This window comes from Myotis nattereri (assembly GCF_964212035.1).
Source record: "Myotis nattereri genome assembly, chromosome: 1".
Classification (NCBI taxonomy): Eukaryota; Metazoa; Chordata; class Mammalia; order Chiroptera; family Vespertilionidae; genus Myotis; species Myotis nattereri.
In genome coordinates this window covers 121,161,993-121,177,444 of record NC_138075.1, presented here as the reverse complement: position 1 = coordinate 121,177,444, position 15,452 = coordinate 121,161,993, and the positions used below count along the sequence as shown (strand labels likewise).

Below are 15,452 nucleotides of genomic sequence, written 5' to 3'. Positions count from 1 at the left end.
TTATAGTGTCTGGTCTGGCCAGCATGGCTCAGTGGTTGAGTGTCAACTTATGAACCAGGAGGTAATGATTTGATTCTCAGTCAGGGCGCATGCCCAGGTTGCGGGCTCAATTCCGAGTGTGGGGCACGCAGGAGGAAGCCAATCAATGATTCTCTCTCATCATTGATGTTTCTATCTCTCTCTCCCTCTCCCTTCCTCTCTGAAGTCAATAAAAACAGATTTAAAAAAAAAAAGATGTAGTGTCTGCATTCATAATGCACAGATTAATATAAGGAGACAAATATATAAGTAAATATATCTAAAATACCCCCAAAACATGAACAAAATTTGAATATCACACTAGCAAATACACAAGTCTGACTAGTTACAAGTCCCATTTGTTCACACAAGGAAATAGAGATTCCTTTCCTCTGTCCTCACCAGCCACAAAATTTGTCTCTGAAATCCATGCATTTGCCACATGTATGTGAATTTTGCCCATACGGCCATGAAAGCTCTAGGTGGCTGATTAAATTCAAGCTGTGAGGCTGAAATTCTGTTCCCTTCTTTGGCCCCCCGCATGTTACAAGACAGCTCCAAGCTGTAGTTGCAGCCATTTGGGTTTTTAGTTTATTTCCATGGGCAGGATGTTTTACCCAGTCTCTGGTTTTAATCTGTGAGCCTGGATTTGGTCCTCCATCTCACATGAAAATATGTAAGACCATAGTGTACACAGAAACCAAATTCCTACTGCCATTGCCCTGTTTTCTGAGTCTAGAGCCCAGCAGCTCCATGGCATTTAGCCCAACACTGTGTTTCTGCTCTGTTCTGGTAAAAATATCCATCTCTTTTTTTACCTGAGCCTTGTCTTTTTTTATATTATCCATTTAAATCTCATTTAGAATTATTATGTAATTTTATTAGAAAGGCTGTCAGAAAATGACATCTTTTTTTTTTAATATACTTTATTGATTTTTTACAGAGAGGAAGGGAGAGGGATAGAGAGTTAGAAACATCGATGAGAGAGAAACATCGATCAGCTGCCTCCTGCACATCTCCTACTGGGGATGTGCCCAAAACCCAGGTACATGCCCTTGACCGGAATCGAACCTGGGACCTTTCAGTCCGCAGGCTGACGCTCTATCCACTGAGCCAAACCGGTTTCGGCAGAACATGACATCTTATACAAGTATCTCCTATCTAGTATTTCCCACCACATTTATAGAGGTACTAGAGGCCAGTTGCACAAAGAGATTCGTGCAATAGGCCTTCCTTCCCCTGGCTGCCTGCACCAGTTTTCCTCCGGCACCCAGGACCCAGGCCTTTGCTCCAGCCACAGAGGAGAAGCAATGCCTCTTCAGCCTTCAGTCTTCACTGCTCTGGCCAGAGCCTTCAGTCTTCACTCCACGCCTGTGTATGCAAATTAACCACCATCTCTGTTGGGTTAATTTGCATACTCTCCTGATTGGCTGGTGAGTGTAGCAGAGGGACAGTCAATTTACATGTTTGTCTCTTATTGGTAAGATAATGTACAAATAAAATTGTACATATTGAAAATATATAATAAAATGTTTTGATATGCATTGTGAAATGATTATCACAATCAAGTTAATTAATACATCCATCATCTCACATTTTGTTGTTGTTCTGAGAGTACTTAAGGTCCACTTGTTTAATAAATTTCAAGTACAGTCATGCACCATTTAATGAGGGGGATGCTTTCTGAGAAATACATCCTTAGGAAATCTCACTGTTGTACAAATATCAGAGAGTGTGCTCACACAGTCCTAGATGTTATAGCCTACTACACACCTAGACTATATAGGCTAGCCTACTGCTCTTACACTGCGAGCCTCTATAGCATGTTACCAAAACAATCTCATAAGATCAAAACAAGCACACAAAAATTATTCAATCAAGAGAAACAGAACACACAAGATGTAGGAGGCTGCTGCTGACATACAACATATGTTTGACAGCTGGATTTTATCTTTTTGCTTATCCCTTCCCCCTTTTTACCCAGTCCCCCCTCCCTCCCCTCTAACAGCTATCAGAGTGTTCTCTGTATCTGAGTGTGTTTCTATTTTGTTTGTTCATTTGGTTCATGAGATTCCACATATAAGTGAAATCATATATTATATGTCTTTCTCTGGCTGGCTTATTTCAATTAGCAGAATACTCTCTAGGTCCACCCATGCTGAAGCAAAAATTTCCTTTTTTAACAGCTATGTAGTATTCCACTGTGTAAATGTACCACTGCTTTTTTAGCCACTTATCTACTGACAAGAGGCCCGGTACAAAAAATCAGTGCACTGCGGGGAGGGTGGGGGGTCCCTCTGCCCGGCCTGCACCCTCTCACAGTCCGGGACCCTTCAGGGGATGTCCACCAGCCGACAGTTGGAAATCCCTCTCGCAGTCCCGAACCCCTCACTCCTTGTCGCCCACCTGCTCGCTGGTCCTTACCACTGCTGAGAAATTTGGACCATTCCTCTGTGGTCACACAACTGTCACACGCCAGGGAGTCACTCAGAAATATCTTGGCATTGGCCAACTTATGGAATTCTCCTTTCTCTCTGTTCTCCTGAGCCAGACTCTGGACGTTGACTGTGACATTCTCTTGGTCATCGTTTTGTGTTTTATTTTTTTTCCAAAATGTTACAAAGTTTATATGAATATAACATACAAAGATGCAGCCTCCTTTGTAGGAACAGGGAAGAAAGGAGTGGTTAAGTAAGGCACACAGAGCTGCAGCAAGCACCAGCTGTGGGGAGGGCCAAAGGGGAGAGGAGTTGGCACTGGGGCTGAGGCCCTAGAGCCGTTGCTGGGGAAGTAGGCATCTCCTCTGAGTGCCACATTCTGAGGCTGAACTAATTGGTCAAGCTGAGGCAGAGGTGGGTGGCCATATCAGCCATTTTTGGTGTTGTTTACCCTTTCCCACCTCAGCTCTGTTGTAAAACCACAGAGCCCTGGATTCCAGAGGCCCTGGAAGGGGGTGAGAGGAAGTGAGTAGGGAAAGTCTGAAAGCCGATATGCCTGTGTGCTGAGGGATGGCCGGAGACAGTGGTGAGAGGTAGCAGGGGAAGGGCTCTCATACATACCCTTCTGTGAGGGCCACAGGTGAAGGAGGTGAGGGGAGTAGGGTAGGGATGGGGCACCATGGCCTCAGCCTCTTAGGCATCCCTGTCTGTCCTCTGCAGTGAACATGAGGAAAGGGCTGCCTCTGAGGAGGGGCCAGGCCAGGCCAGGTGACCACCTTGATTTCTGGCTGAGGTGAAGATCCTCTCCCTGAGATGCCATCTAACTGGTGATGGCAGAGGGCCCAGGGCCTCGGCGCTTCTCAAAGAACATGTAGTCAATGAGGAATGTGGCTCCCAGCAGTACAGCCTTCACTCTCACGTCCAGATCCAGCGGGAACTGCAAGCCAAAGTCATCTGCATCCATGTGGGCTTCTTGAAACAGGCTCCCCTCCCCCCACTGCTTGCTGATGCGGCCCACACTGTGGGACTCATCTGGAGTCTTCACCTCAAAGTAGGTGTCCGTGCCACAGCCACAGGTCCAGCAGGGCTCCTCCACTCACAGGATCGTATGGCAATCGGCATCTTGAATGGAGAACTTGGGGAGGAAGGGATGCCAGGGCTGCAGGACATGGCCAATGGTGGTGCCTGGTGGTGACTGTACTTCCATCTCTCGGTCCCCGGAGTCCACCAGATGGATGCAAAGAGGCCGGCAGCCCCACAACACAGACATGCACAGGAGTTGCTCTCTTCAGCCACCTGACCCAGGGGCTGTCTAGCCCCTGAGCACAATTCATACCAGTTATTTGTCTCCCAGCCTAGGAGCATTTCCACTCATTCTGATGGTGAAGCAGAATCTGATCAGCACCAAGAATTCGAGGTAGGGCAGAACTGGGGACTGGCTCCCTTAGTAGTCCTCCCTAGATGCTCCACAAGGGAGAAAGGGTACCGCCAGATACCGAGGCCAAGTTCCAGGAGGCCGGCAGCACTGTTGGGATTGTGCCAGCAGCGCTGGTCCATTGGTGCCTGACCTGTCCTCTTAAGATTGAACCTGGAGGCCAAACTGCTTTGATTCAGTGGATAGAGCATAGGCCTGAGGACTGAAAGGTCCCAGGTTCAATTCCGGTCAAGGGCATGTACCTTGGTTGCGGACACATCCCCAGTAGGAGGTGTGCAGGAGGCAGCTGGTCGATGTTTCTCTCTCATTGATGTTTCTAACTCTCTATCCCTCTTCCTTCCTCTCTGTAAAAAAATCAATAAAAATATATTAAAAAAAAAAAAAAAAAGATTGAACCCGGAGGACTACTAAGAGAGACAGTCCCCAGTTCCGCCCCGCCTCCGCCACTGATTGATTGGAGTTTGAGGCCCAGGACGAGGGACCAAGAAGTTGCCTTTGCAGCCACTCACCACACTGATTGATCAGCTCCCACTCCCTCAGGTCCCTAGCCTGGCGTTCAATCAAGCCTTTGGTCATTTTGGATGTTACGGACCCTGGGTTTTTATATATTAGGATGGGCACTTGGGCTGTTTCCAAATCTAGGTTATTGTAAACAACACTGAAATGAACATAGGGTGTATATATTCTTTCAAATTAGTGTTTCAGGTTTTTTTGGATAAGTTCCCAGAAGTGGAATCACTGGGTCATAAAGCAGTTCCATTTTTAATTTACTGAGGAAACTCCATACTGCTTTCCACAGTGGCTGCACCAGTCTGCATTAACAACAGTGCACATTGGCTTCCTTTTCTTTACATCCAAGATAAAACTTGTTTTTTTTTATTTATTGACTAGAGGCCCAGGGCATGAATTTGTGCATGGGTGGGATCTGGCCAGCCCAGCCCCAATCGTGGCAGATCAGGGCTGGGCCTATCAGGAGGAGGAGATGGCGGGAGGTTGGCCAGCCAGCCTTCCACAATCAGGGCCCAATCAGGGCCATGATGACTGGGGGGAGGGGTTGCAGGAGGTTGGCACAGACAGGTTGGCTTTCTGCACATGGACACTAGCTGTGTGCAAAAGATGGTACTCATCATTCTCAGGGAGCCAGCCATAAGGATGTGTGGGTGAGTCATGCAGAGCATCAGGCATGTATGTGGGCCAGCTGGGACAGGATGTCCCCAGCAGCTCAGGGTCAGTCTTGCTGATAAGGTCCATAAAGCAGTTAGTAATAACCATGTCACATCAATAATTTCCAAGCCCTAGGTGCTATACTTCCAGCATCTCCCAGCCCCTCAGGCATACATATTACCTGAATATTTTAGGGGGAGAGAGAAGAAAGTAGGCCCTTTGGAAATATCCTGTATAGCTGGTGGGGAAGAAGAGATATATTCTCACATTTCCTTGTGGAAGAAATCTCAGAATAAGGGAATCTTTTTTGGCAGTGAGCTGTGTCACTTGGGAGAGAGGTATGCTGGTAAAGTGAAAATTTCTTCTTATTCTCTTCAATGCACCTATTCTTGGAATTTTTTGCTCCAAAGCCATGCTGGAACTCCCAAACTCCTATCAGTATTTTGTCTATGGGTAACTGTCAAAATCAATGCTCTGTGTGTGGGAGGGTGGGAGAGGGGTGACAGTAGAAAACTCCTATTGCACCATCTTGCTGACATCACATTCTATCGATTCTTAACATTAAGGGATTGTTGTGAGGCTAAAACTCTATATAGTAAAAATTCTTTGTAAATAATAAAGTTAATTCAAATGTTAATTATCTTATCTAATAATAGACAAACATGGTAATTAACTGTACCTCCAACATGCTTCCCATTGGCTAATCAGGGTTATATGCAAATTAACTGCCAACCAAGATGGCGGCCAGCAGCCAGGCAGCTGAAGCGAACAGGAGGCTTGCTTGCTCCAGTGATGGAGGAAGCCAAGGTTCCCTGCCTGACGCTGCCGGCCTCTGAGCTGCACTCTAAGAGACAATGTTGCAATTATAGAAGCTAAACAAACCCCAAAAACCTGCTTTCCACCAGCTGGTCCTCAGAGCTGGAGCTGCAACAGTGTTTCAATTATAGAAGCCAAACAAACCCAGATACCTACTTTCAGCATCCGAGGTCTCAGAGCTGGAGCCAAGCCTCAGAGCTAAAGCCGGCTCTCAGTTCCAGTGACAGCCATAGAAGGTAAATAAATCCCAGAATAAAGAAAAAAAGGAGAGGTTGGGAGCTTCAGTCACCCGCCAGCCAGAAAACAGCCCTCAGCCCCTCACCCAGACTGGCCAGGCACCCCAGTGGGGACCCCCACCCTGAAGGGGGTGTGACCAGCTGCAAACTGCCATCATCCCCTCATCCAGGCAGGACAGGCACCCCAGCGGGACCCCTACCCTGATCCGGGACACCCTTCAGGGAAAACCAGCCAGCCCCCACCTGTGCACCAGGCCTCTATCCTATATAATAAAAGGGTAATATGCAAACTGACCCTAACAGCAGAAGGACTGGGAATGACACACACTGACCACCAGGGGGCAGATGCTCAATGCAGGAGCTGCCCTCTGGTGGTCAGGGCACTCTCACATGGGAGGAGCTCTGCTCAGCCACAAGCCAGGCTGATGGTTGCCAGTACAGCGGTGGTGGTGGGACGCTCTCCTGCCTCCTCAGCAGCACTAAGGATGTCCTACTGCAGATTAGGCCTGCTCCCTGCTGGCAAGTGGACATCCCCCGAGGGCTGCCAGGCTGCCAGAGGGATTTCTGATTGCCATCTTCGGCCAAATCCCCTGGGGAGCGGGCCTAAGCCAGCAGGTGGTCATACCCTGAGGGGTCCCAGACTGTGAGAGGGCACAGGCCGGGCTGAGGGACCCCACACCCTGAGTGCACAAATTTTTGTGCACCGGGCCTCTAGTCTTATATAATAAAAGAGAAAGATGCAAATTGACCATCCCTCCGCTACTCTAACCAGCCAATCAGGATTGAGTATGCAAATTAACCCAATAAATATGGTGGGTTAATTTGCATACACAGGCACCGGGTAGAGAGCAGAGCAGGAGAGTCAGCAGCTTGGGGGATGTGGCTCCCTCAGTTGATCCCCCAAGCCACCGGGTGGAGAGCAGAGAGGGAGGGCTGGCAGCTTGGAGGACTTGGCAGAGGGGGAGGCTGTGGGATGGAGACAGAGCAGGAAGGGAAAATGAACAGTGTGGGGAGCACCAGGAATTCTGGGAATAGTAGTTCTGGTGGCAGACAGATCTCCTAGACCAGTGGTTCTCAACCTTCTGGCCCTTTAAATACAGTTCCTCGTATTGTAATCCAACCATAAAATCATTTTCGTTGCTACTTCATAACTGTAATGCTGCTACTGTTATGAATTGTAATGTAAATATCTGATATGCAGGATGGTCTTAGGAGACCCCTGTGTAAGGGTCGTTTGACTGCCAAAGGGGTTGCGACCCACAGGTTGAGAACCACTGTTAGACAGTAGAGCAAAGTGAGCCTGTTACTGTTGTGGTGGGTGATAGAGGGAAAGCAAAGGTGAGAAACATAAGTAAAATCAGAATGTCTAGGAAAAATTAAAGGGAAGATATCCTAAAACTTCCAGGAAATCTCCACCAATGAAGCAAAGAAAAAAAATGCCTCTATTATTCTTTGCGCAACAAATCAAACTGGGTTGGGGGTCTCAGACAATTCACTCATATGATTGCAAAGACAGACAGAAACTCCTGGATTGGAGAGGGCTCCCCTGAGAGCTCCCAGATTGGAAAGGGTGCAGGTCCGGCTGAGAGACCCAACTCCCATGCACAAATCTTTATGTACCAGGCCCCTAGTTAATAATAAGCACAAGTACTCAAAGAAATTGTAAGATAGATCATAAAAATACATTGGATTTTTTCTCCCCTTTAACACCTGAATCTGATGTACAATAAAGCAATCAAAAAGGGAAAGGCTGCTAGACTGTGAGGCAGTTTAAGGGTAAAGTCTAATGAGAAACTGCCGGAGACCAAGTCCAGCATGACAGCAGGGTTGAATCTGGGAATGGCTGATGGCATTTTCCCAAACCTGAATAGGATACATTAAATTGATTTCTTGGCTGCCAGACAGCTAAAGGGCATCTTAATATACATGTTATTGCCTCCTACTGGCCAAACACTTGAACAGCTGTAGGCTAATTCCCCCATTCTGACAATGCTTGTGTATACCCTTTGAAGTGTATATCTCTGCCTCACCTCAGGACAAATTGTGTTAATAAAAAGTATGGGGTCCTGGGACTAGAAGACCTTAGACCTTAAGACCTTAAAACCTTAGACCTGAGTCCTTAGAACTTAGAACTTAGCTCATTTAGCTAAGCTCCTCTGACCCCCAAATGCCTTTCAAAATTATATTTTGCCTCTGGACTCTTTATTAAACTACACACAGCCTTCTCCAGATTCCTGAACCCTTCTTGATGCTCGGACAAGAACCCCAGCAAGAAACAGTAGTCACAGTTAACCAGTGCCAGGCATTTTAAAAGCTCTTAACAAGTAATACTCCATTCAACTCATTATCATTCTTCCCATTTTAAAGGTGAGAAAACTGGGCACAGGACAGTTAAACAATTTGCTCAAGATGACCCAGATAGTAAGAATCAGACTGTCAGAATTTGAACTCTTTTTTCCTCAAGAAAGTAAAAATTGGAACTGCCTTATGACCTAGCAATTCTACTTCTGGAAATATATCTGAAGAGACTTGAAACATTAATCCTATATAATAAAAGCCTAATATGCAAATTGACCCCTCGACTAGGAGTTTCACCGGGAGTTCACCCATTTGCTATGAGGGCCGCAGCTGCCAGGGCTGCAAGGGCCAGTCAGGCTCACCATGGGTTCATGCAGGAGCCGGTCTGCTGAGGCTGGCTGGGAGAGAGACAGTGCGCTGCCCGCCCGGCTTCCATGCGGCACCACTGGGTGGCCCAGAGGCCCACGCTGCACCCCAGCCCATAGCGTCCGGCCACACTCACTGCATCTCCACGTGGAGACTTGAGCACCATGACTCAGGCAGAGGGGGGCGCATGAGGGCCCGGGGGTCCAGTAGCTGCCCAGGGCCCAGAGATCAGCTGGGACCTGCCCTTCCACACTAGACACAGATGCTTTGATCACCGGCCAGGCCTACGGACCACACTTGTGCACGAATTTCATGCACCAGGCCTCTAGTTTAAAATAACACTTGCAACTCTATGTTCACTACAGCATTAGTTACAATAGCCAAGATTTGGAAGCAGGCCAAGTGCCTATTAGTAGGTGAGTGTGGATAAAAGAGCTGTGGTACATCTACATAATGGAATACTACTTGGCCATAAAAAAGAAGGAAATGTTATCTTTGGTAACAGCATGGATGGACCTGGAGAGTATTATGCTTCAAGGGTGGGGAACCTTTTTTCTGCCAAACATGTAATTAACTCACCGCTAACACCTTGGCAGGGCAAGTCCAAATGATTTCACAGGCCTGATATGGCCAATGGGCTGGATGTTCCCCACCCCTGTGCTAAGCGAAATAAGGCAGTCAGAGAAAGACAGGTATCATATAATTTCACTTATATGTGGAATCTAATGAAAAAATAAACAAACAAATAAAATGGAAACAGATTCATAGATGCAGAAGACAAACTGACAAATGGCTAAGTGGAGGAGCTTGGGGGGCTAGATGAAAAGGGTAGAGGAATTAAGCAAAAGCAACAACAAAAAACAAAAAGAAAAAAAAAAACCCATAGACAAGATTTGAATTCCTAACCCCTACACAAAGTTGCTTCTATAGTAAGCAGAGGTAAACCAAAGATGAGTATGGGTGGAAGAGCAAACGCTGTACTTTCTTTTCAAAGACCCCTTTCAATTGACTCCTTTTCTTAAAATATCCTTGAATGTTGAAAAGCAAACAGAATCAGCTTATGTGGCAAGCAGTTATATACAAGGAGAAGGTGGGTTTGAGCAGAAACCTATAGTAATAGGGATCAGAAGATTTTTCTTTGTTTTTCATAACCTTCTAATTTACTCTAGTACGGATCATTGAGTCAACATTTCTCATTTCCTGAACTTCTTTGAAACATCCCAGGAGCTCTTTTCAAACAGAAAAGAGAATTCAATATTGAAAAATAAATTGTTCTTTTCTCCTCTTAAAGAGCAAAAGCCTAGAGTATACTAGTAATTGGGCGGGGTTGAGGGGGAGGGGATAAAAACTGTGACATCATGCTTACTGTTTGAACAGCCATCCCAATTAAAAGGCACCCTGGGGTTGCCGAGTATCTGTCCATCGCGCACGGCAAACACAAAGTACTCTGCTGTGAGTGCCCGTAGAGTCATTTTGGCAAGGCCCCTCCTGGAGCCATGTGATCAGTAAGTATCCCTTACCTTTTCTAGAATACAGCAGGAATTGAAGATGCTGAAAACAACAATGTCTCCTCACCAAGACCACATTAACCCAAACCCACAGTGGTCCAGCACCAGCTCCTGGGAAGGCAGCCCTCCCAGGGTTGCACAGCTATGGACAGTGTGGTGGGGAGGTTTTGAATTGCTTCAGACACAATCTGGGGAAACACTTTAGGAGCTGCCAGGTCAGTCATTTTCTCTACTTTTCAGAGGTTCTGTATATGGCTCAGTGGCTCACCAGGCACACTTCATGTCCAGGTAGAAACAAAAGGGAGCCAATGTCTGAGGGAGGGATAGACTTCACAGAGTCCAGCTCTACATCAAAGCTTAGTGCGCAGGTATAGCTAAAACAAAAGCTTTCAAGTAAAGCTAATATGTAAAATCTTGATTTAGTAGAAGCTCAAAATTGGAAAATAAAACTGGAAAAGCATAAGTTAAATACAGAGAGACAAATAATGAGGGGCAAGAGGCCACTCATAAAAAGTGACTGTAAATATAAGACATGACTCGGTAGCTGCCTCACATTAAGAAGAGATAAACTTTGCTTTCTTTAAGAATGTGGAGGGAATAGCATTCCCCTACCTCCATTCTCTATCTTTTTCCCTTCCCCTCCTCATTTCATGGGTGTGCAGATGAGAAGACTCCTAGATTGCAACTTGCAATCATGCTCTGGCTCCCCAGTTTTTAGAAGGTAGTAACTTTTACGTTCACTTACGAAGTGCTTGAAGTACCCACCTCCACATAACCTGAAAAACATTTAAACCAGCCCTAGCCGCTTTGGCTCAGTGGATAGAGCCTTGTCTTGTGGACCGAAGGGTCCTAAGTTCCATTCACGTCAAGGGCATGTACCTCAGTTGCAGGCTTGATCCCCGGCCCTGGTTGGGGCATGTGCAGGAGGCAACCCATTAATGTGAGAGGTCTCACATCAATATTTCCCTCTCTCTTCTCTCTGTCTCTCCCACTCCCTTTCACTCTATCTAAAAGTCAATGGAAAAGAGATCCTCAGGTGAGGATTAACAAAAAAAAAAAGAAAAGGAAAAATATTAAAACCATATAAGTCCATGGCGGAAAGAGCGGGGAGTCTATATTTCCAGTAGTTCCTGGACAGATAAGCTCAGTAAAAATTTATCAAATTAATTTTGATCTGTCTGCTCTTCTCAGATACATACCACACAATGCCTCATTTCGCTAGGATAACATTTTGAAATACTAATCTGCAATTATTTATTTCTCCCTGCATTGTTTCCTTTTTCTTTCCTTAATTCAAGTAAGCAACCAGATTGTACTCTTTGCTCAAGATAAATGTGGAAAAAGAGAAAAGCAGCCAATAATCTTTCTATTATCTTCCAAAGTCTCAGCTCTGGAACTCTTCTGTCCATAGAAAAGGAAAAAAGAAGAGGATTCTCATACAGTAACAATGTATTAGCCAGAAACATGAACGGAAAGAGACTTCCCCCAGAAAGAAAAACAAGGGCTTTCCCTGGACAGAAAGAAAAGAGTGTGTGTGTGTGTGTGTTCTGTGCGACTGAAGAGCACAGAAGAGCTTTGCTCTGCTTGCCATCAAAGCCCCTGAGAAAAACAAAAAACAAACAAACAAAAAAAAACAGCTGGTGCTGTAAAGAGGTAGATAGGACCACTGGCAGCCCCGCAAAGAATTCTGGGGGCTGAAATAAACTTCTAAACTGGCAAGTCTAAGACAAGGATGACACATATCTTATCAGTGAATTATGTAAGGAGAGGCCATTTCCAATAATAAAGAATTGTTTAAAAAAATAAGAAGTTTGGAAGAGCTCAAAAAAAAAGGGGGGGGGGGGAAGAGCCCTGGCTGGTGTGCTAAGTGGTTAGAGCATTGGTCCGTGCACCAAAGTGTTGCATATTCGATTCCTGATGAAGGGCATGTAGCTAGGTTGCAGGTTCCACCCCCGGGCCCGGTCAGAGTGCCTGCAGGAGGCAATCAATCAGTGTGTCTCTCTCACATCTCTATTTCTTTCTCTCTCTCCTCTCTCTCTCTCTCTCTCTCTCTCTCTCTCTCTCTCTCTCTCCTCTTACCTGAGGTGAAGCTCCACTCTTCTCCTTCTTGGATGACACACTTTGTCTTAGACCTAAAAATACTCTCCTAACTCAGGGGTTGAATCTTTAGAAAACAAAAGCCAAGAGGGAGAATGTTTGCCATGCAACACTCTGTTGGTTGGCCTGCTACATCTATCCCCTGAGATAATAAGCACAAAGGAGCACATAACCTGCTTGGCTCCTTGGAAGGAAAAATTAAAAATACAGGAAGAATAAAATATATATCTTTCAGAATATTATCTCAATCCTATTCTTTCCTAAGTAAATATTTTATGTCCTTGCAAATAAAATTCACATTTAATAAATGCTCTTCCTCCCAGCTCCAGTACTCCCAGCCTCCAGTGTCTACATCTCAGCGTCTAGAGCAGGGGTGGGCAAACTTTCCGACTCGAGGGCCACAATGGGTTCTTACACTGGACCGGAGGGCTGGAACAAAAGCATGGATGGAGTGTTTGTGTGAACTAATATAAATTCAAAGTAAACATCATTACATAAAAGGGTACGGTCTTTTTTTTTTATTTCAATGGTTTTTTTCATTTCAAACATTTTAACAAGAAGAATGTAAACACTAATTATTATAATTTGAAACTTCAAAAAATGGAGGAATCATAGCACAATAACATACCTTATATTGAAGATGGCAAAGGCAAAATAAAATTGCCTAACAAAGGAAAGGTACAAAAGCCTTTCAAATTAAACTTAAATATAATAAAATAATTTAAAACTAAAACAAATAGAAAAGAACAAAATGTGTAAACAGTAAACATTTTCTTTAGTGCAACTTCCAAATTATGCCCAGGACGTAGATGTAGATGGCAACGTAGACTGGGTTGAAAGGTTTTTGGTCTTTAAAACATCAACTTCAGTGGGAACAGTGTTGTTGGTCTCCTTTTTTAGCTAATGCATCAAAGTCTGGAGTTAGTTTTGTTGTGGCTATTCTCAGGATAGATCTGAGGTGTTCGTCAGTTAAGCTGGATCTGTGAGGGGCTTTGTTGATGTTCATGACGCTAAATGTCTGCTCACAAACATAGGTTGACCCAAACAGCACCAGTATCTTCTGTGCCATCCTCTGGATGTTTGGAAAAGTGGCTTCATTAAGTGAAGCATAAAAGTCTCTTAGTTCAAGAGAGCTGAATTTCTCCTTTAGGACAAAGTCAGACTGAAGATCGATGAGTTCCAGTTGCACCTCTTCTGGTGCTGTTGCAGGGTTTTGTGACAAAGGACAGGCCACCAGTTGAAGTGACTGGTCAATTTTTCAACATCAGAAAACCGATGACAGAATTCTGCATGCAGGTCATCCAGTGATTTGCTGTATTTCTTCACGTTTTGGATGGTCTCCTTCTGTGTGGCTAGTGTGGCAAAATGAGTGAAGACTTTGTCTGAAATTTGTCTGGAAAAGAAAATCAACTTCGATTTAAAGGCTTTCACATTAGTGTACATGTCATGTACATACTGATCTTTTCCCTGTAGCTTCACATTTAGCTCATTCAAATGTGAAAATATATCTACAGCAAATGCAAAGTCACACAGCCAATTCTTTTTTTTTAATTATTATTATTTTTTTTATTGCTTAAAGTATTACAAAGGGTATTACATATGTGTCCATTTTATCCCCCCGCCCTAGACAGTCCCCCAGCCTCCCCTACCCCCCAGTGTCTTATGTCCATTGGTTATGCTTATATGCATGCATACAAGTCCTTTGGTTGATCTCTTACCCCCCTACCTCCTGCCCCCCAACCCTCCCCGGCCTTCCCGCTGCAGTTTGACAATCTGTTTGAGGCAGCTCTGCCTCTGTATCTATTATTGTTCAAAAGTTTATAATGGTCTCTATTATCCATGAATGAGTGAGATCATGTGGTATGTTTCCTTCATTGACTGGCTTATTTCACTTAGCATAATGCTCTCCAGTTCCATCCATGACGTTGCAAATGGTAAGAGTTCCTTCCTTTTTAGAGCAGCATAGTATTCCATCGTGTAGATGTACCACAGTTTTCTAATCCATTCATCTACTGATGGACACTGCCAATTCTTGTCACTCAGCTCAGTAAATTCGTCAGACTTCCCCTTTAATTTCAAAAATGCACCAATCTCTTCTTTGAGCTCCCACACTCATTGGAAAACTTTTCCCAAACTCAACCAGCGGACACGAGAGTGGTAAAGTAAGTCGTGGTGATCCGCATCAGTTTCCTCCAAAAACTTAATGAACTGACGGTGCTGAAGTCCCTTTGCTCAAATGAAATTAACAAGCTTTACGACTGGATTAACAACATGATTAAGTTGTAATATAGACTTGCACAATGATTCCTGGTAAATAATACAGTGAAGAAAAATAACATCTTGGTTAGGGTTCTCCTTTTTCACTTTATCCTGAATTCTTTTTAGCAGTCCAGCATTTTTTCCAGTTAAATTTGGAGATCCATCTGTCATGACATTAGCAAGTTTACTCCATGGTAGCTTCATTTTCTCGATGACAGTAGACACCCGGTCATACAAGTCCTCTCCACGTGTTTTTCCTTTCAGTGGCTCCATGGCTAAAAACTCCTCCGTAATTTCAAAATTGTCACTAATCCCTCGGATAAAAATTAAGAGCTGAGCAGTGTCCTTTATGTCATTACTTTCATCCAATGCTAGTGAATAAAACTTAAAGAACTCTGCCTTACTATTTAACTTGCTGGCCAAGTCTTCATCAATCAGTTCCACTCAACGAGTCACTGTCCTGCGCGATGAGTTTTTCAAACTTGCCTTTGCTCTCTGGACACAAGAGACCTGCTGTCTCTATCATACATTCTTTCAAAAATTCGCCTTCAGAGAGAGGTTTGCTAGCTTTTGCTAATTTGAGTGATAGCATAAAACTTGCTTTGGTAGTTGTCTCTTGAATTGCAGTTTGTCTGTGAAAGACATTTTGCTGAGCCTGTAATTTAGCCATCAACCACTGTGCAGTATCCTCCCATTCTTGAGGTGACTGCTTGCTAGCATAATTGCCATGCTTTGTGGCAAAGTGACGGCTGAGATTGTACTCTTTGAAGACTGCAAGTGTTTCCTGGCATATCAGACATACTGGCATTGATCGGAC

The 15,452-nt window shown here is 44.7% G+C and overlaps 1 pseudogene across 1 annotated transcript; it reads right to left on the bottom strand.

Annotated features, from left to right (window-relative positions):
- Positions 1–3,276: 3,276 nt before the first annotated feature.
- Positions 3,277–3,663, bottom strand: LOC308527996 (phospholipid scramblase 3-like; annotated as a pseudogene). Its single transcript has one exon. The product of its transcript is annotated as a phospholipid scramblase 3-like (transcript).
- Positions 3,664–15,452: the final 11,789 nt, after the last annotated feature.